Source organism: Marmota monax, unplaced genomic scaffold (genome assembly GCF_021218885.2).
Source record: "Marmota monax isolate L192 unplaced genomic scaffold, Marmota_monax_Labrador192_F-V1.1 WCK01_AAM20220418_F8-fsc00082, whole genome shotgun sequence".
NCBI lineage: Eukaryota > Metazoa > Chordata > Mammalia > Rodentia > Sciuridae > Marmota > Marmota monax.
Genome location: NW_026695207.1, coordinates 942,746 through 962,403, shown reverse-complemented (window position 1 = coordinate 962,403; position 19,658 = coordinate 942,746). Strand labels below are relative to the sequence as shown.

Sequence of the window (19,658 nt, the reverse complement as noted above, 5' to 3'; positions counted from 1 at the left end):
AGAAGAGGCTCCATGACTTGTCTCCCTGCTGTGGACCTTTCCTACTTCCAATCCATCTTCCAAGCTGTGGAAGGGAGGCTGGCATGGATGAATGCCACTGACTGTGGGGTGGTCTCTAGCCCAGAAGAATGCTCCCAGTCCTGGTCTGAATATTCTAAATTTCCTGCTTTCCAATAAGCATGTCCCTCTCCTAGAACACCTTTCTCTTCCACCCACTAGGCCTCCCTTCCTCATGTGTCCATGGGCCCTCCTCGGTAAGTGCCGTAGTCCAGCTGGGCAAAATAACTGAGAGGTGACAAGCAACTTGAAGGTTGACGCGGGAACTGAGCAAGAACTCAAAGTAGCAGGCACCCGAGGTAGCAGGAGCCGCTTCTCTGCCGGACAGCAGAGGTATATATATACCTAACTAATTGACTCAGTTAACATCATCTAGATACAGCAGTCAGCCAATAAGGAATCCTCATCATCTTAATGGCTCGCTGGCGTTGCTTCACAAACCACTCCTCCTGGCAAACTGCCAGGCGCCATCTTGACTTGATTTGCATCCCCAACAGATAAGGCCCTCCAAGGCCCCTATGTTGCCACATCCCTGTTGTGTGCTCTGGGGGTCCTCTGTTTCTCCTTCCACATCCCTCTTCCCACTCCCTGCAGCTACTACTATGCAACATCCCACCTTATTGGGCATAATGTTATCTCTAGAAGGTTCTTCAACCACATCTGTCTTGTCCCTCACTTAATTCCTTGTAGCTATTACAGAAGAACTGCTTAAAATACATGATGATTGAAAAGGGAATTTATAATGATGGGCAGATTTACAGTGTGGCAACCCTGAGGATACTCGTTAGAGCCCTCCAGATTGAACAGCGAAAACCCAGAGTGTTTGACCTATCAGTGGCTCCAAACAACAAGACAGGCCAAGTAATAACCCACCATTGGCCAATTCTGGCCAAGCAGAAGGCATGAGTGGGGGTAGGTACCTGGTGGAGCCGGCTACCACTCTCCAGGCCTGGGAACTTGGGTCAATGGGGTAGTGCCTTTGAAGGGGACACTGGGACCTGGCCCCTCTCTCATGTTCTTTGCCTCTTGACCTCCAAGAGGTGAGCAGCCTCGTCTGCCACAAACCTCTGCCCAGAAAGCATGTCATTTTCAATAATGACACAAGGAGAAGCCGAATTGAGAAAAGAACATTAGAAGAAAACCCCTTCTAACTGGAATCCACACCACCTGAGCCTCAGGGCACCCACCGGCACAAGGACTGGGTCAGAGGCTTCACTCATCCCTCTCTGTTCCCTACTGTCTCATTCTTCCTTCCTTTCACAAAGCTCCTGAGCATTCACAGGACACCAGACACTGGCAGACGATGAAAATATAATGCCAGAAATGTGTTCTTATTCTCGAGCATTGCTGTGAATACGGGCACATTCTAATCTCTAATAGTTAATAGATTTTGACCTAGGAATGGCAATCTCCTGTGATTCACAAGTGATGTTTTATTTCTAGATTGGCAAATACAAGGTATAGGGAAATAAACACTTTTGAGACACTTGATTTTTCAAGACCTTTTTGTGTTCATTTATGTATCATTACAAGATGTTAGTATTTTTAGTTTTAAGAGAATCTCCTCTCTGAGTTAAGGAAAACATCATTTAATTGTTTATAAAACTTGTTTTATTTAAACTAAACAGTTAAAATAACTAAAATTATATGCTCTTAAAATATACTATACTTCCAACTCTTCTCCCAAGTTGATGCAATTTAGAATATTTTACATGTGTTGGTATATATTGGAATTCTCTCTCTTTTCTTCCCAATGAGAACTTCAAATTAAGGTTATTTTTATAATCCCTTGGGAGAAAAATGTTTTAAAATAAAATTTCAGAAACTGATTAAAAAAAAATTAGAGCATATTTTTGGTGACAACCATTAGACATACAGAAAACTGCCATAACAAATACATGAATGCCCATTCAGCCTGCCATACCAATTCCAATGGATGTGTGATTAGATGCTGTCTTAGGTCATTCAGATTTCAGTCTACATGAAGATCAAATATCATTTTCCCAATATCCACCCTAAGAGTTAGTAACATCCTGAATTCCCTCAGTTAGTCATTAATGTCTCCTGATTCATAATCTCATCCAAGCCCCTATGGAATTCATGGAAGTACACACTACAACATAATCCCTGGATGATACGTTTTATAGGTGTTTTTCCCACTATGCAACGCAGTCCTTCTACAGCTTGTCAAAATTCTATCACATTTGAGCGAACTGGTGATAAGGTCAATGGAGTTCCTCTGACCTCTATTATTCACTGTGATATAGAATTCAAATATGTCCTGTTTTCAGTTTACACCATCCTGAGTCAATGAGATTCATTCTTTATAAAACAGAGCCTAACTTTTTAATCTTACTACTTCAGGATACAGTGATAAGGGTTGAAACTATCTCAAGTGGTAACTACTTGTGCAATGCCATTCCATATTACTCAAAACCCAAGAAAAAGTATCTAGCATCCTGTAGAAACCAGTTCTGATGAAAGAACCTGAGAGCACCCTGCCCTTAGAAGACCTCTCCAACCAGAAATCATCCCGGGCTCATCTTTCCACCAGTAGTGTCCCAAGAAAAATCTATAAGCAAAGTCAAATTACTCCGCTGGTCACCAGGAAGCAACCCGAGGAGAAGTCGTAATAAATTATATCCTCAGCACCACATAAAAATAAAATAAAGATGTTGTGTCTACTGAAAACTAAAAAATAAATATTAAAAAATTCAAAAAAAAAATAATAATATAAGCACCACCAACACAACAGCACCATCCTGACAAAGTGTGATTTGTCCTCCTCTCAGCTGATCTTGGCACAGACATCTTGTTCGCTCTTAACCAGAGATTGAGGAAAAAGAACCTTGGGAACACCATTTGCAGTCTGGATGAATGAAGGCAGAGAAGTATTCATCAGCCAGGTTTCTGGCATCAGAAGGAAAAAGAAGTCACAACTGAGACTTCCAGAAGAGAGTAGAGCTGAGCAAGCCCAAGGTCTGCCTCCTTCGTTTCACAGAAAGAGAGCAGAACTGAATTTTCTTGACCTCACCCAAAGAACAAATAGTATGCAAAAAGCTTATTATTCAATTTTGGACAGGGCCAAATGCCTTCATGATTAAGCACTTCCTTTCTTCATCACATATTTTCTTAGTGTTTCCACATACATAATCTGTAGATCCTCCAGAGCCCTGAATGGAAAACAAAGCAGATACTGCTGTTTTTCAAAAGAAGAAGATGAAACTCGGTGCATTGAAGGTACTTGTCTAAAGTTAAGTTGGTAGGAAGTGATGAATCCAAAAGTAGGAATCCTGGTCTTCTGATTCCTAATCCAGGGTTATTTTCCTTCCTTTCTACTTTTAATCAGGTGTCTGTAGTAATTGAGCTCCCTCTTCATGCACACAGAATGGTTTTAAAAGTTGACATTCAATTCTGCTGCACTGTGTGGAAGATTCTGGAAACATCTCAAGAGCAGCTGGGTGCCATGCCAACAACAGCTCTGTTTTGCTTCCTGCCTTTCCTTTTAAGGCATTTTAAATTAAAGGAAGGCTTCCACACCATCCCTTTCTGTACTGTTGACAACCAAGTCCCTTCAATGAAAGCATCAATTTGGTTTAGCTAGAGATGATTTGTATCTAATTTTGAAAGTCACATAAACTTAACCTGAACAAATATGTTCTGTTGCATGTTCTTCCTGAATTTCAGTCAAAGTTTTTCAGTAATTAAGCATTTTTCCTGGAATGTTGTGCACCAAACAGACCTGTGTGCCAATGCAGGAAAAGCATTAATGAAAATGAAGAATAAAGTGAAGCCAAATTCAAGTAGTAAAAATATTCTGCCTTAGTCCTTGGAAAAGGAATTGGAAAAGCAAACTACTCAAAGCACGAATTTAAGCCAGCTCAATGTTGTCACTGTGAATTCTTCCATTAAGGTCTCTTAGGAAAGCACATTTCTCCTTTGCAGTAATTAAAAAAAAAGTGCACACAGGGTTACAGGTGTGACCTGGTAAGTTTAAGGACTTCAACCACTCATGTCTATGATGCTCTCCACCTGGAGGAATTCATATGCATGTCTATGATGCTATCCACCTGGAGGAATTCATTGCCAGAGCATTCCACCATACATTTGATCCAGAAAAGGCATCAAACCCTCTAGACCCCACCAGATTTTCTTAAAAAGAAAAACATGCTTTCTTCTTTCCGGGATGTTCTCTAAGTTTCCATTAAAGTGAAAAGTACATGCATGCCAGAGAGTGTCTACGAGAAAATTTCACCTGTGGGGAAGACATGCATGGCTGGGAAGAACAAGGGAGAGAAGGGGATCGTTGGAAAGGGGGAGACCACAGGGCCCCAGAAAGTTCACAATCACTGACGGTCCCCTGGGTCGTAGCAGTTCTCTGCACTAAACCTGGTGCACAACAGCCAGAGCCTGACAGCCAGGAACTCAGGAAGCCCGTCTTCTCCCACCACAGCCTTTCCAAACAGGTTATGCCCCAGAGTCTCTCCAGAATATTTTTGCATTTTAATTCTCCCCTTATTTGACACAGTAACTAGCACAGCTTGGCACAGGCTCATTATACACTAGAATATCAACTGTATTTTTAAAAACTCAACACCTCTAGACCAAAAACTTACTAGTGAGTGCAGTGGTATAATAGTTTCCTGTGTAACAAACTAACAGTGGAGCTGATTACCATAAACTCAGACTATTCCCTTGCTCTTCTAGAGGTCAGAAATCTGAAGGGGTCTCCCTGGGACAAAAGCAGGACAAGGAGAGTCTGGAGCAGCACTCTCTCGCCCCTGGCTCAGGTCTTCCTTCCATGCACAAGGCCACGGCAGAGCACCTGCAACCCCACCACCACCAACAACCCCCATTTTATAAATAAAGAAACTGAGCACAGACAGGTTAACTCTTCTGCCCAAAGTCACACAGCTGGCAAATGGCAGAGCCAGTTCCAGACAATTTATGTCCATAATTTATGCTTTTAACCCCTACCTTTAGCACACAGAGTTGGTACATAGAAAAAAACTGTAGACGTTTAAACTAATGGAATAAAACCTAAGTAGTAAGTAAGCACATAAAAGTACAGAGGAGATAACAGGTTAGTGTGTAAGGAAAATTCTAGTTGTAAGTTTATATTCATCCCTATTATACAAGACTAAAATCTCAAAATTACTTATAAAGGCCTCAATACAAAACTTCAGCTTTAAAAATGGAAACACTTCAAAAGGTTCTTTTTTTAAAAGTGATATTTCAAATTCCATTCACTTACATATATTTAAAACAGAGTTCTCTAAATAAAGTGAAATATCATAAAAAAAACACTTAAAAATTGAATTCAACTTTTAACATATGATTTAAACACTTAGAAAAACACATATTAGTTTTACTCTAAGGTGTGACACCTCATAGATTCCTAATCCTATCCTTGATTCGGCAAACACCCCGCTTTCCCAAGCTGAGATTTCTGAGATTTTCATTGCTGAAACACACAGCAGAGGTAGTGTCCACCCTGAATAGCAACAGGATGGGACAGGACATACAAAGGCCTGGAAACCCAACCCCTGCAGGTTTCAGAGCACCTCTGTGGCACTCTGTCCTGTGGACGGTGGAAGACGGGAAAGTGCACAAGTTCCAACTTCATTTCTCTCCTAAACCAGCCTTTCCCAGTTCCCAGGGGAAGGAACTCCCCTGGCACCCACCACCGGAAGCAGGGCAGCTTCCCACACAGGGCCGCAAAGCTCCAGTGGGGTCAGCCAGGCCGCACCTCTTCACCTGCCAGGCCAGGCCCTGCAGAGTGGCCCAGCTGGGTGCCTGGTCCATCTTACCTATCACCTGGTCTGCAGGGAGCCCAGGAACTGGTGAGACATTATTTTTGGTTAGCCTATATGAGTAGTCTCTGAAGGAGATTAGCAATTGAATCAATTGACTGAGTCAAGGTCTGCCCTTCTCAAGGGCTTTCCAACCCTTCCTCCAGCCCAGCCCACCAGTACAGAAGCCCTCTCAAATTATCCACCCACCAAATGGATTAATCCAGTGATGAGTTACAGCTCTCATAATTAATCATTTCATCTCTGATCATCAACACAAGAGCTTTTGGGGAACGCTTCATCCAAACCAGGACTTCACTCAGAGGGTCGGGTGTATGAGGCTATGTTTCCAAAACCCACTAGTCCATCAAGGGGCTGAAAATTAGGAACTCCCTAGAGACGTGGTACAGGGCGGCTTACCCAGCATCAAAAGCACCTGGAAACTTGAGATCCATGAAATAAGTGTGAAAATGCATGTCTAATATGGCTGTGGCAGTGAAGGCTTAACAGTCAATGCTCCCAAGGAAGCCCAAACTCTCCAGCAAATGGACAGATGTGCCACCACTGCCCTGGCCAGTGCCAGGTGCAATGCAGCCAACCTTATGGCTTTGGGGGCAGCAGCTCCCAGAAGGAGCTCTCCAGCTCAGACCTGGCTCCTAAGAGCAACTGATTCAAAAAAGAGGAAGAGAAAATGCTTCAGTGTCAGCCCAAAATTCAGAATTCACTGAATCATGTGTGTTTAATCCCCTAGCCCCCCAAAACTGTGTGCTGAACATCCAGCAGTGCTCCCCAGAGCAGGGATGGAGGTCCGCAGAGCACCTCACCTCTGTATCAGCGGCAAGCCCAGGAACTTCACAGATGAACTGGTGATGGGAACTCCTGTATGGAATCATTGTTTATTTCAGAATGTGGTATTTGACATTTGTATAATCAATATGAAGACAATCCTTTTCTTCCCATCAAACGTGGCACTCTTACATTCCACTGAACTGAACAAGTTCACTGAACACCAACTGTGTGAATCGTGCTTTACAGCAGCCACTGCAGGGGACAAGCCAACTTCAGCTGGAACCCTGCTTTACGGAGGGTTTTCCAACACAATCCACGTCCTGCCTATGGCAGCAGTGCACTGCCACGTCACTCCCACATGCCACACCTTCCCTCACATACACACATGCATTTGCACACACAGATGCACACGCACTCACACATGACACAGACACGCAAGCACTCAAGACACATACACATATGTATGTGCGCGCGCGTGCACACACACACACACACACACACAATGCCTTGCACAAAGAGCAAGACTTGGGGCCCTGAGGGTGAGGACTGGAAGTCCCACACAGATGAGGGATTTTGGAGCACCACTGCTTAGGGACAACACTTAGCATCTTTAGAAAAATATAAGGCTGCTCTTCTTAGCCACTTCTGCATCCTCTCACAGAGATCTGTCCACATACTCAGTTGTCAAAGTGACAGTCCCCATTGGCCAATTTTTTTTTTTAATTTAGAAAGTGGCCTTCATTTTAGTATAAAAGGAGAATCCTTGCACTCCCTCCAGAGAGAACCCAGTGCTAGAGGCAGGGTGGTTTGCATGCAGGAGGGACGAGGGGTTAGTCATTTCCCAAGATTCTGCCTCCACGCAGCACCTGAATCCCTCAAGAGCACAGTCTCAGAGGAAGATGGAGCTTCCGGGAAGTGGGATCTCTCCAGGGGAACCCCACAAGGACAGCCATAGAAGCAGAGAATTGTGGGGCCTTGGAGCAACAGGAGGGTGACACCCCAGGGGAAAGGGGACAGCACTGGGAGGCATGTAGGTATTTAGAACCCTGACCCACGAGTGTGCCCCTTCACTCTGAAATTCATATCCTACCCCCGGGAGAGGGCAGAATATGTACCACTGAGTCGAAAAGAACCTCTCCTACCCAATCCCGGAGTTGTCACCCCAGCTTCTTTCACAGGAAGAAGAGGGAAGTGTTGATGTGAACACAGTCCCCTCCCTGCCTGTGGCATCAGTTCATGACTAGTCCCTGGAAGCAGCACATTAACATAGGAACATTTGTGTCAAGAAAGTACAATCTGTTCTTTTCAAAACAAAACCCTCCAATCTGGTGTGGGTGGACAAAGCACCCACCAGGGTTGTCAGAACGCCATGAGCAACACACCCACGCAAAAACAAACTCTGGAAGGTATCGGCAACTCTCATATTTTTTCTAAATAAAGCCCCATGGAGTCAGTGTGCATTCTGCACAGCCCGCTCACCTAACGTCAAGAGAAAGGGGACTTCACCCAGGGGCTCCGCTGCCCTGGGGCTGTTGGGAGTATCTATCCTCTCCACCTGCAGCACCAGAACCACCTGGGAATGTGGGGATGCGGGACCCTGGGCTCCAGCCCCACCACTGGGGCAGGTCCCCAACCCCCAGCATCAGCACAGGCTCTCGACCTCTAGGTGACAGACACCCAGAGGCCAAACGAGACCCAAGTTACTTGTAGTTTCCTTTTCCAAAATACTGACTTTCATTAAATTGTATCATTAATGAAATGAGGGATGACTTGGACTCCCTTGGGGAGAAGGATTGTCTTTTAATTATTTTTTCAGTCATAGATGGACACAATATCTTTATTTTATTTATTTATTTTTATGTGATGCTGAAGATCAAACCCAGGGCCTCACATGTGCTAGACAAGCACTCTACCACTAAGCCCCAACCCCAGCCCCCCAAGAAGGATGTTTAATGTAATTAATATGAAAAAATGATTAGCAAACCTATGAAGTTTATAAAGATATTTTGCCAGTTTGCTCAGGAAAAAAAAATAGTCCCAGCAGAATCTAAGGGCTGCACCTCTATTAGTCAGCATTTTCACTGCTGTGACTAAAAGTCCTGACCAGAGGAACTTGGGGGAAGGAAATTTTATTTGGGGGCTCACAGTTTCAGAGGTCCCAGTCCATAGGCAGCTGACTCCATTCCTCAGGGCTCGAGGTGAGGCAGAACATCATGGCAGAAAAGTATACAAGAGGGAAGCAGCTCACACGGTGATCCAGGAAGTAGAGAGACTCCAGTTGCCAGATACAAAATATATACCCCAAAGGCACGCCCCAATGACCCACCTCCTCCAGCCAAGTTACCCCCCAGTTAATCCCTACCAGGGGACTGATCCAGTGATTGGGTTAAGGCTCGCATAACCCAGTCATTTCTCCTCTGAACCTTTGTGCATTGTCTCACGTGGGAGCTTTTGAGGGAGTCTCACATCGAAACCATAACACTCCCTCTGATCTGGTTTCCTGTAACCCCAGCAATTCAATTTCCACATGTGGGACACAGAAAAGCAGAGAACTAACCTGCAGCTATTGCCCCTTCTGATCATGGTTGATGGCGGCCACAGGTGAGAAAGGCCGAGAGAAGCAAAGATCTGCTTCATCACATTATGAAAAAAACATTTGCCATCTCTGCCAAAAACATAAGTAGTGACCATGGAAACCAGACAAAACTTCAAAGGTGAGTTGCCATTCACAAAGGGCAGAGCAATCCCATTCCACTTGCAAAACAATCAACCACGGGCAGCTCCCACCAAACCTTTCCAGGAACAGCTGGATCTGCAGAAGGAAGGGACCTAAATGTGGTGCCCGGGTACAGCCCTGCTGTGGGGTTGTCAAATCATGTGTCCTCACAATGGGGTTACTTAGGTGTGACTCACTAAATCCACTCTACATGCTCCTGTATTCGGAAGGTAAAAGGGGTCCTTCCTTGAGTCAGCCAACTCCTCAGGTGAAAGTCGTGTTCTTTTGCGGGGACAGAGGGCGGATTAACTCCAGGAGGTCAGCGGGCTGGCACAGCACCAACTTTGGAGACTTTTAAAATTCACGTAATTTCTTAACTATTTGATTTATAGCTGCACAAGATGGATGACCAGGATTCTGCCTGTTATATATAAAACTGGCCCTCTGGATTGCCTTTGTAAAGGTAAGTACACATTTACAAATTATTTACAGAAAAAATAAAGCAGGGACATGTCAGCTGGTGGTGCCCACCCACTCACACCCAGAGGTTGCCCCCAGCTGCGCTGCAGAAGAGACTCATCCCACAGGTCTGTGGATTCTCTCCAGAATCCTGCTACTGGCTCACCGTTTTTCAGATCAGATGTTTCTCTCTTTTCAAACATGCTGTGCACTGCCCACGCCCCATGGAGGCCCTTGAGGAGAAAATGACCACTTCATTTGGAGAATAAATATATAAAAACAGGGAAGACACTGAATCACAACAGAAAGACACAAAGAATGTTTTTAAAATATGAGTCTCAATAATCCTTTTATAATTCAGAATGACATGTTTATCTTTTGCTTTTTTTTATTATTTCATACTAGAGCAGAAAATATCTGTAAAACTAGAGAAATGAAGGCTCACTGGGGGAAACTTTCTACTTGATATACCACTATCAGAGTTAAATTAATAATGCCGGTGGCATATTATACACCCATAAATGTGATTTTGAGCTCTACTCTTCTTATCATATTTCCATGAGTTTAGTCTCATTCCGTGTGTTCCCGCTTTTCAGAGGACTGAAGAAAAAGCGGGAACACACGAAAACTTGTCCCTGCTAATCGTCGCAGTGTCCCTGTGCACTGACAGTGTGTGGAAGTCAAAGCTCATGATGGGGAAGTGACACTCTGGCTGCGACTTCTTTTTAAAGTGAGTGCCCTACTTTCAACCAATGTCTATGTAGAACCCAAATGTCAGATGCCAACAGTTTTCAACGTCAACTATGTACACTTACCACAGTGTTGACGGACGAACCACATTTTTTTAAATTTTCTAGTTTAGTACTATTCTCCAACATAGTACTAAAAGAGGAGAATGTACCTAAACTTTTCATCGTTCAACTCTGGGTTGACAAAGCAAGAGAGAGCATTTCACTCCAATATGCAAAACGATCTGAACTCTGTGCTGTGTCCATTGTGGCTTCATTGAAATTTGGTGCTAATTCTCTAATTTGCCTATTCATTTTTTCTAACCCTATAATTAAAAAGCAGAAGGAAGGTTTTTAATGGGCATGCCATAAGCACTCTGTGTCTTAGTAGAAGGAAAAGTTCCTCGGATCTGCTTCCAATCACCATGCATTACTGAAGCCAAGAATGAGAAACTCAGCATAATAAACTATTACGAAAGCCACACAATTAAGCAGTAAAACCAGCAGGGGCCAAGACAGCTAAGACCCAGCTCAGATCAGCCCAGGCTACCCTTTCAGGCCTGTCAGTCAGTTCATTCTGTGACATCATCAGCCCCCTGCCTTTGCATGTCATGTTTTCAATTGATTCTGACACATTTCCCTGATGGGAACCACTTTATTACTCCCAGACTAATGTGCTTCTGCAAATAGGGTCGCAACACTTACAGTACCCAAAATTGAGACAGAAGACAAAGAAAACTGCTAAAGAAAAGCAGAGGGTCTCTGAACCCCACAATTCTCAATGTGTAAGTTTATAGGAAAAGATGGCCAAAAAGTGCTGAGTAGTAGGGATTTCCACTCCAGCTCCTCAGTCAAAAGGGACCACATCTCAGCTTCTACCAACCCAAACTATAGTCAGAGCCCTCTGCTCTGAACAGCACGGCCTTTCTTCAAACCACTCATCCGGTTCCTGTTTCTTGAGCACCTACCATGCACCAAGCACTGTGCCAGGGACTAAGCTTCCAGAGGACACAGTCTCTGCCTCCTGAGGCCTATGCCCTGGAGACAGCCAAACAGATGGACGGCATTATACAAGATGCCAGGAAACAGCAGGACAAAGGGATAGTGGGTACAGGTGGGAGGAGGTGGCTGAAAGGGGGACTTAGGCTGAAATCACTAGAGCCATAGATAGGGGCTTGGGGAGGGGACAGCAGAGGGGAGGAAGGGCAGGCACCAGGGCAGAGGAGGTGGGCAGTGCTGCTCACCAGGCCTGTGCCTGGGATTCTGCATCTCACCCTACCTGCACCAGGAGTCAAGGTCAACTTGACTTGGTTGAGCAGCCAGGCCAGCAGCATGCACCCCTGACGTGAGGATGAAGGCACCGGACTTCTGTTCACCTCTCAAACCACACCTCCAGCCTAGTCCTGAGCAAAACTTCAGGCAAACCCACCCGAGGGATGTTCTGTAACTCCCTGACCAGTCCTCCTCCAAACACTCAGGTCATCAAAATCAAGGAAAATCTGAAAAGTGTCTCAGCCAAGTGAAGCCAAAGGCAACATGAGACTAAATGTCACTTGGTGTCTTGGGTGGCATCCTGGGACAGAATAAGGATGTGAGGGGAAAACCAAGGGAGTTGAGTAAAGTATGAAGTGTCACTAAGAAGCCACCAGCAGGGGTTCCGTAGTCCTGGCAAAGGCTCCACCCACTCATGGGTGAACAGGGGAGAGTGAGCACGACTTCTCGGTGAGGGGTGACGTTTCTAGGCATCTCTAACTATGAGAAATGTTTTGGAAAGTTTGTTTTGTTAAAAAGATGTACAGGGGCTAGGGACATAGCTCAGTGGGTACAGTGCTTACCTCGCATGCACAAAGCCCTGGTTCAATCCCAACACCACCAAAAAAAAAAAAAAAAAAAAACCCAGATGTACAGGTCCTCTGTCTAGAAGTAATGATTTTAGAATAAAAATTGGTATACGACCAACAAAAAGAAGACGTCAAACAACTTCAGAGACTAATTACCCAGGATCCCATGCCATTCGGTGAATTCCTGCTAAGTGGCTTATCAAATCTCTTTTGAGCCCAGCCAACAGCCATTCCATTTTTTTAAAGCTCTTCTGTATTCTTCGCCACTGGTCCTGACTCTTTCCTCCGGGGCCACGACTGGAAAGGAAACCCCCATTCCCAGCAGCAGTCCTCTGAGTCACTGAGGGCCTCCTCCACTGAAGTGCTCCCCTCCCTTCACAGGGCCTGCGTGGTGCTGGGCTGGAGCGTTGAGAGCCTAGGCTCATCCCCAGGGAGGTGGCCAGGGCAGCTGCCAGCAAGGAGGGTCAGAGGTGACATCAGAGGTGACAGCATGCCTTGGTGTCCCTCCAGATCACAGATCTTAGCACATGCTCAGGTCCGGCTGCCTAAAACCCTGTCCCCAGCCTCCTCCCTCACTCTCTCGGGGTCCACTGGGGGCTCCACCTTTTCCTGCAGACCAGCCAGCCCAGGCTCCAGATAGGGCATGGGGCAGCCTCTCCATAGAAGCTGCTCTTGTCCACGCGGCAGAACCGCGTCGACATCTTCACTTCTTTGTTCCTCTCCTCCGCTGCCTAACACCACCACACACAGATCATAGAGAAGGACAAGATCAGGCTAAGGCAACAAATGATCTCGTACCTCAGGAGCAGCCAGGTCGCGTATCAGAGAGAAAAAATTAGGAAGGAACAGGGACCCAGAGCAGATAAAGGCAGGCGTGGGGGAGATGCCTCACGCCCCGATGGCTGTTAATTCCAGGTCTTCTAAAGGAACAACTCTGATCTGCAAAGTCCAATCCATTCTTTGAGTTCAAAGTTAACTATGAAGCTAATAATACTTAATGAAAAGTGAAATCCCCTGAATTTGGTCTCCAGCGTAAGCCTTAGCAAGATCCTGCACCTCCTCTTTCTGCTGTACTTCTGGTTTGATCAAATCAGTTTTCAGGTGAAAGTTGATCCACTCAGGCTTTACCTGCTCTGGCCGATGCTGCTCCCCTGCACCAAGACACATACAATGCTAGTCTCTTCCTCTAAGACCATTTTTCTCTTTTCCAAATGACAATGCACATGCATATTTTGACTTTTACTGTTTTTTTGTTTTTTTTTTAACAAGATCAAGCAATTAGCAAGAGATTGAAGTGATTTGGTTTATGTAGCTAACAAGCAGGCATAATATCAGCTGAAGAAATCTGTTCTTTGTTTAGGAAAAACAGGAATTAACAAGAAACAAAGCATGCATAGGGGAAGGGGAATGGCCAAAGGAGGTCCACAGAGAGGAAGGTCATCCCACTTGAGGAACTGAACAAAGACCACACCAGCCACTGGCCCTGTCTTATATTTTTTTATTTTTATTTTTTGTTTTAATTAGTTACACATGACAGTACAATGACCTTGACATTCCATACATTTGAATCAGATGGGATATAATTTCTCATTTTTCTGAGTGTACAGGTTGCAGAATCACATTGGTCATGCAGTCACATATACACACACAGTAATAACAACGTCTGTTTCATTCTACTATCCTTCCTATCTCCCCAACCCCTCCCCTCCCCTCCCATCACTCCCTCTACCCAATCTAAGGGAACGCTATTCTTTTCTTTTTCTTTTTCCCTCACATCTTCATACCTGTATTCTGTATAACCAGGAGGGTCTCCTTCCATCTTCCATGCAACTCCCCTTCTCCCTCCCTTTCCCTCCCACCCCTCTTCCCTATGTAGAGGTAGTCTTCTTCCCCTGCTCTTCCTCCCTACCCTATTTTGAGTCATCCCCCTTATGTCAGAGAAGACATTCGGCACTTGTTTTTTTAGGATGGGCTAGCTTCACTTAGCATAATCTGCTCTAATGCCCTCCATTTCCCTGCAAATGCCATGATTTTGTTATTTTTTATTGCTGATTAATACTCCATTGTGTATATATGCCACATGTTTTTATCCATTCATCCCCTGAAGGGCACCTAGGTTGGCTCCACAGTCTAGCTATTGTGATTTGTGCTGCTATAAACATTGATGTGGCTGTGTCCCTGCAGTATGCTGTTTTTAGGTCCTTTGGGTATAGTCCAAGAAGGGCAATAGCTGGGTCAAATGGTGGTTCCAGTCCCAGCTTTCCAAGGAATCTCCATACTGCTTTCCAAATTGGCTGCACCAAATTGCAGTCCCACCAGCAGTATATGAGTGTACCTTTTCCCCACATCCTCACCAACACTTATTGTTGTTTATCTTCATAATAGCTGCCATTCTGACTGGAGTGAGATGATATCTTAGAGTAGTTTTAATTCGCATTTCTCTGATTGCTAGAGATGATGAGCATTTTTTCGTATATTTGTTGATTGATTGTATATCCTCTTCTGTTCAGGTCCTTGGCCCTTTGTTGATTGGGTTACTGGCCCTGTTTTAAATATTTAAACATCAGACTGTTGCCCAGAGCCTGATAACCACCCCACTAGAGATGTTCATCCTTCCTAGAAGGGTAGTTTCAGTGTCTTAAAGGACAGATTTAAAGATCATGAATCCTGTAACAATTTGTAAACATTTAAAGTGAAACACCTTCAGAGCATTTTACACATCTTAGCTATAATTGCAACCATTCCATCTTTTTTATTATTATTTTCCTTTTGAATATATATAGGACAGTAAATTTCATTTTGGTATATTTATACCAGAATGGAAGATATCTTATAATATCAAAGACTCCATTCTTGTGGATGTACATGATGGTGGGATTCACTGTGGGTGTTCATATATGTAGAGAAGAAAATTATTTAATTTTCATTCCTTCCTTTCATTCCTTCCCCCTTTGCCTAATCCATTGAATTTCTAGTCTCCCTCTCCCCTTACTGTGGGTTAACTTTCACGTATCTGTAAAAACATTCAACCTTTGGCTTCTGGAGACTGGTTTATTTCATTTAGCATGATACTCTCCAGATCTGTCCATTTACTGGCAAATGTCATAAACTCATTCTTCTTTATGGCTGAGTAATATTCCATTATATATATAAACCACATTTTCTTTATCCATTCAACTGTTGATGGGCATCTAGGTTGGTCACATAGCTTAGCTATTGTGCTGCTATAAGCACTGATATGGCTGCATCACTGCAGTTAGCTGATTTTAAATCCTTTGGATATGTACCAAGGAGTAGGATAGCTGGGTCAAATGATGGTTCCAATCCTAGATTTTATGAGTAATCTCAACTGCTTTCCGGAGAACCATTCCATCTTGTGTAAAATGATTTACAAATGCAGAAAACCAAAACAATACAATCTAAGTGTAAGAGAACTGAAGAGGGATGGAAGAGAAGGGGCATGCCTGGGGCTTCAGTGAGGATCCATCAATCACCACACCCTAATCTCCTGGGTGAGCTCCTGTTTGTCAACAGTGACCCTGGAGGAGGAGGCCCACAGGCAAACACAAGTAGGCAAATGCTTAGGGGAACGTAGCTCCACACCAGGTCCCACACAAGCCAGGGAGGGTGATCCCTAGGGGCAGGAGTGCTCCTCACAGCCCCCAAGGCAGCGAGCATTAGTATGCCTGTGTGGTGCCACCTCCTGCTCAGGTACTCTGCCTCACCCCCTATAGATGGCACACTGGATTGAACAGTGCCCCAAATCCACGTCTACTCAGAACTTCAGAATGTTACACTATTCAGAAAGAGGGATTGTGCACATGCAATTAGCTAAATTAAGATGTGATCATATTGGATTAAGGCTGACCCTAACCCAGTGATTCGTGTCCTCATAAGAAGGCCCCATAAAGACACAAGCCACACATAGCTACAATTCCATGTGCCCACTGAGGCAGAAACTGGAGTGATGCTCCCATAAGCTAAGGAATTCCAAGGACCACCAGCAAACCTTGAAGCTAGAAAGGATATCAGAAGCTCAGAGGTTATTCCAGAACCTACCAACCTACTAACCTACTAACCTACAACCTCCTAGCACCTTGATTTAGGACTTCTGACTTCCCAAACTGAGAGAAATAAAAAGGCAAAACACATGTGTGGGGATTTGTTACAAAAAGCTTTAAGAAACAAATATAGATGGTTACAGTGCGCCAGGGACAGATGTGACACACACAATTCAGATGATGGTGAGATTAGAACAAAGTAACAACATATTAGTGGAGGTTATAGGTAATTGCCCATAGTAGATGGTTTTTAAGTTACACATAGAGCTTTTTCACAGAACTTAAAGCAGGAAGAGAACTTGGGCCCTTGGGCCAAATCTGGTCCACTGCCAGTTTGTGTAAATAAAGTTTTATTGGAACACAGCCTCCTACTTGCATACTGCCAATGGATGCTTTCATGCTACAAGAACTGAGTAGTTATGACCCAGACCCTATGGCCCTCCAAGGCTGAAGTACTTGTACTTTCCAATGCATGATGAACCTGATGTTCATATCAAAAGAGTGGCACTAACAGTGTGACAGTGGAATTTCAGGAGTGGGTGACATGAGTATAAAGTGACTCCCTAATGGCATGTCCGCATGAGAGCTCCGAGTTGATCTGGGACTTGAGGAAGAGGCAGGGTCTGAGGCAGAGAAAGTGATTTTGAAGCAACAGTTCACACTAAGGCCAAAGACACAAGGGACCTTTGAGAGACAGCAATGGATGACAATGGTTGTATTGGTCCCCAGACCCCAAGTGCCAGGCGTTCCCAAGCACTGGGACATCAAAAATGCCCCTACTTACTGCCTGGCCTTGTCCCTTCCTATCACATCAAGGAAAGCAGAACTAGAATGAGAAAAGTTGGGCACAGTTTCTGAGAGGTCAAAATCCCCCCAACCAGACTAGGAACTGGTGACTTTTTTCTTGAAGTAAAAATCAATGCAGGGATGGGGCACCTAACACAGAAGTGGAAAATTACAAAGATTTATTTCTGTTAGATGTGAAATAATCGAGGCTAGTATTATTTGGAATTTCTACTCCTATATCCTTTTATGAGATTGGAACAAATATCGTTTTAAAGAAATACAGAGAGTTCTGGAGAAATGGGAATCCCTTTGGATTGTTATCAAACAGAAAAGTCATCAAAAAAAAAAAAGCCTTTTCTTCTTCATTAATAAGCTACATATTCCATTCAAAACATGGACTACTGCAAAGCTTACTTTGTACACTGAGAGCAAAGTCCTTGCCACACAGTACTTCCCAGGAATATGTGAATACCGAAAGGAGGAGGACAGTCAGCCTGTGTCAGGAGAGCTCTCGATCTTTTCCATGCCATTATCTCAAAGCATATGAAGCACTGGTAATAAACATCTGAGTTTATGATTACTTAGCTAGTGAAGTGGGATGTGTGTCTGAAGCAATTTCTAAATGGATATTTGCATGTTTATATATCTGAGATTAAACATATCTTAGACCACATTTATGAGGGCTATCCCCAGGTAATTTGAGTTTACTGATTTTACCAAAAGTAATTGACAAGTGCCTTTAATTATGCAAGCCAGCTGTCCACTGCCTGGTATAGATTTTGACTTGCAAAGTAAGAATTTTCTAGCTTAAGGACACTGAAATACAACACATTTGCTCCCAACTTTTCTAATGGGAATGGTGTGGGCCTCAGTTACACTGCAATGATTTCTTCCCATGATCTTTTCAGCCACAGACCCAAGAGTCGTCATGGACGGAAGGTCTGAAGAAGCCCTGGGGGTCCTGGGCTTCAGACTGCAGGTTCAGGTTCCTGGTGCCCTCCTTGCTGGTAGCTGGAGACATGAGGCTGTGCCGGGAGCAATCACAGCTCTAGTTCTGGCTTCTGCACCCACATAGTCACACCTCTTGAGCTCCAGGTGAGTATTCAAAACCTGCAAATCTACCTACCATACTGTACCTACCTCTGTCAGTACCTGTAAGATATGCATCCACCAACCTGCTGGACCCACACGAGTCAAAGATCCTGCTGTTTTAACTTCTTCCATTCTTCACCTTTGCTTGCAGGCAAAAGAGTCACCAAACTCATGGAGTATCGGCGTTAACACTTATCTTCCTGGGGATGGGGCATCCTTCGGGGTCCTGCAGAAACCACACGCTCCATGTGGGTAAGATGAGGAGGGTGTAACCCAGGGAGTGTCAACAGGGCCAGGGAAATAAGGAATAGTACAGGGCCACGGCTGGTGTCCGAGGGCACAGCTGCCACCTGGAGGCATGATGGAGCAGGAGGGAGCATTTACCAGGTCCTGAGGGTGCTGAGGGCGTTGGGAGGAAACATGCAGCAGTCCTTGGAGATCCCTCCAGGCACAGCCCCTCCTACCTCCCAGCCTCTCCACAGCTCCCACAGGAGGAAGTGGACCAGAAGTCAAGGGCCAGCAAGCCTTTGATGAGGTCCAGAGCCTGGGAAGCCTGCAGGGGATCTGACAGAACCAGCAGAAGACACCCAGCACAGACAGGTAAGAAAGCACAACCTGCCCTTCTTCCCAATATCAAGGGACGTTTGCTCCTATGCAAAGTGGAACAGCCATTTCCAGCCCTGCTCTCCCTCCCCTTCCTTTACCTCTGTCTGTGTGGGTCCTCCTGTGCAAGGGGTGTAAACAGAGGATGGGACCCAACTGCATCGTGCAAAGGGTTTCTGAGTAGAGAGAGAAATGAAAGCACACCTCAGTGTGTAACGAGAATCTCCATTTGTAGCACCTTCTACCATTGCAGCTGTGCAGTGTAGAAGAGACCAACATGGTAACATGTATGTATTAATGTTCCTAATGCTCACAGGGTAAGTATTGCCAAAATCACTCAGCACTGAGGAACGCAAGGCAAGGGGAGACTGAGTAGCTTCCTTGGGTTCTCATACCTTGGAAGCTGCAGGACTGAGCTACCAGTCTAGTAATGCAGATCCCAATCCACTCTCATAACCACTATACTACACTATTATGGATATTTAAAGGAATCCTGCAACCCATCTTCATGGAAGAAGAAAACCCCTCCGACTGGAGAGGGTGGCCGCTCTACATTTGTCATGTTTCACATTTGCATGTTGTCTCTGCCTAAGTGCCACCTGTCAGTTTCCAGACACTGTCCTCGTGGACACAGAGAGAAGGAGCTACTGAAGCAGAGGATCACACGTTTACATTGTCCCTTCCCCTTCCCCTACAGCAAGCCTGAGGAGTGCTGTGGCAGATGGTCCTCTCCA

The 19,658-nt window shown here is 44.8% G+C and overlaps 1 protein-coding gene across 5 annotated transcripts in view; it reads right to left on the bottom strand.

Moving 5' to 3' along the window:
- Sema5a (semaphorin 5A) overlaps positions 1 to 19,658 on the bottom strand; it is a 451,060-nt gene that overhangs the window by 413,105 nt on the left and 18,297 nt on the right. The window contains exon 2 of one of the 5 annotated variants that reach the window (XM_058574512.1): positions 18,370 to 18,547. The exons of the other annotated variants lie outside the window; for them this stretch is intronic. The gene's annotated coding sequence lies outside the window, so the exon portion shown is untranslated. The remainder of the gene's footprint in view (positions 1 to 18,369; positions 18,548 to 19,658) is intronic. 5 annotated transcript variants of the gene reach the window in all.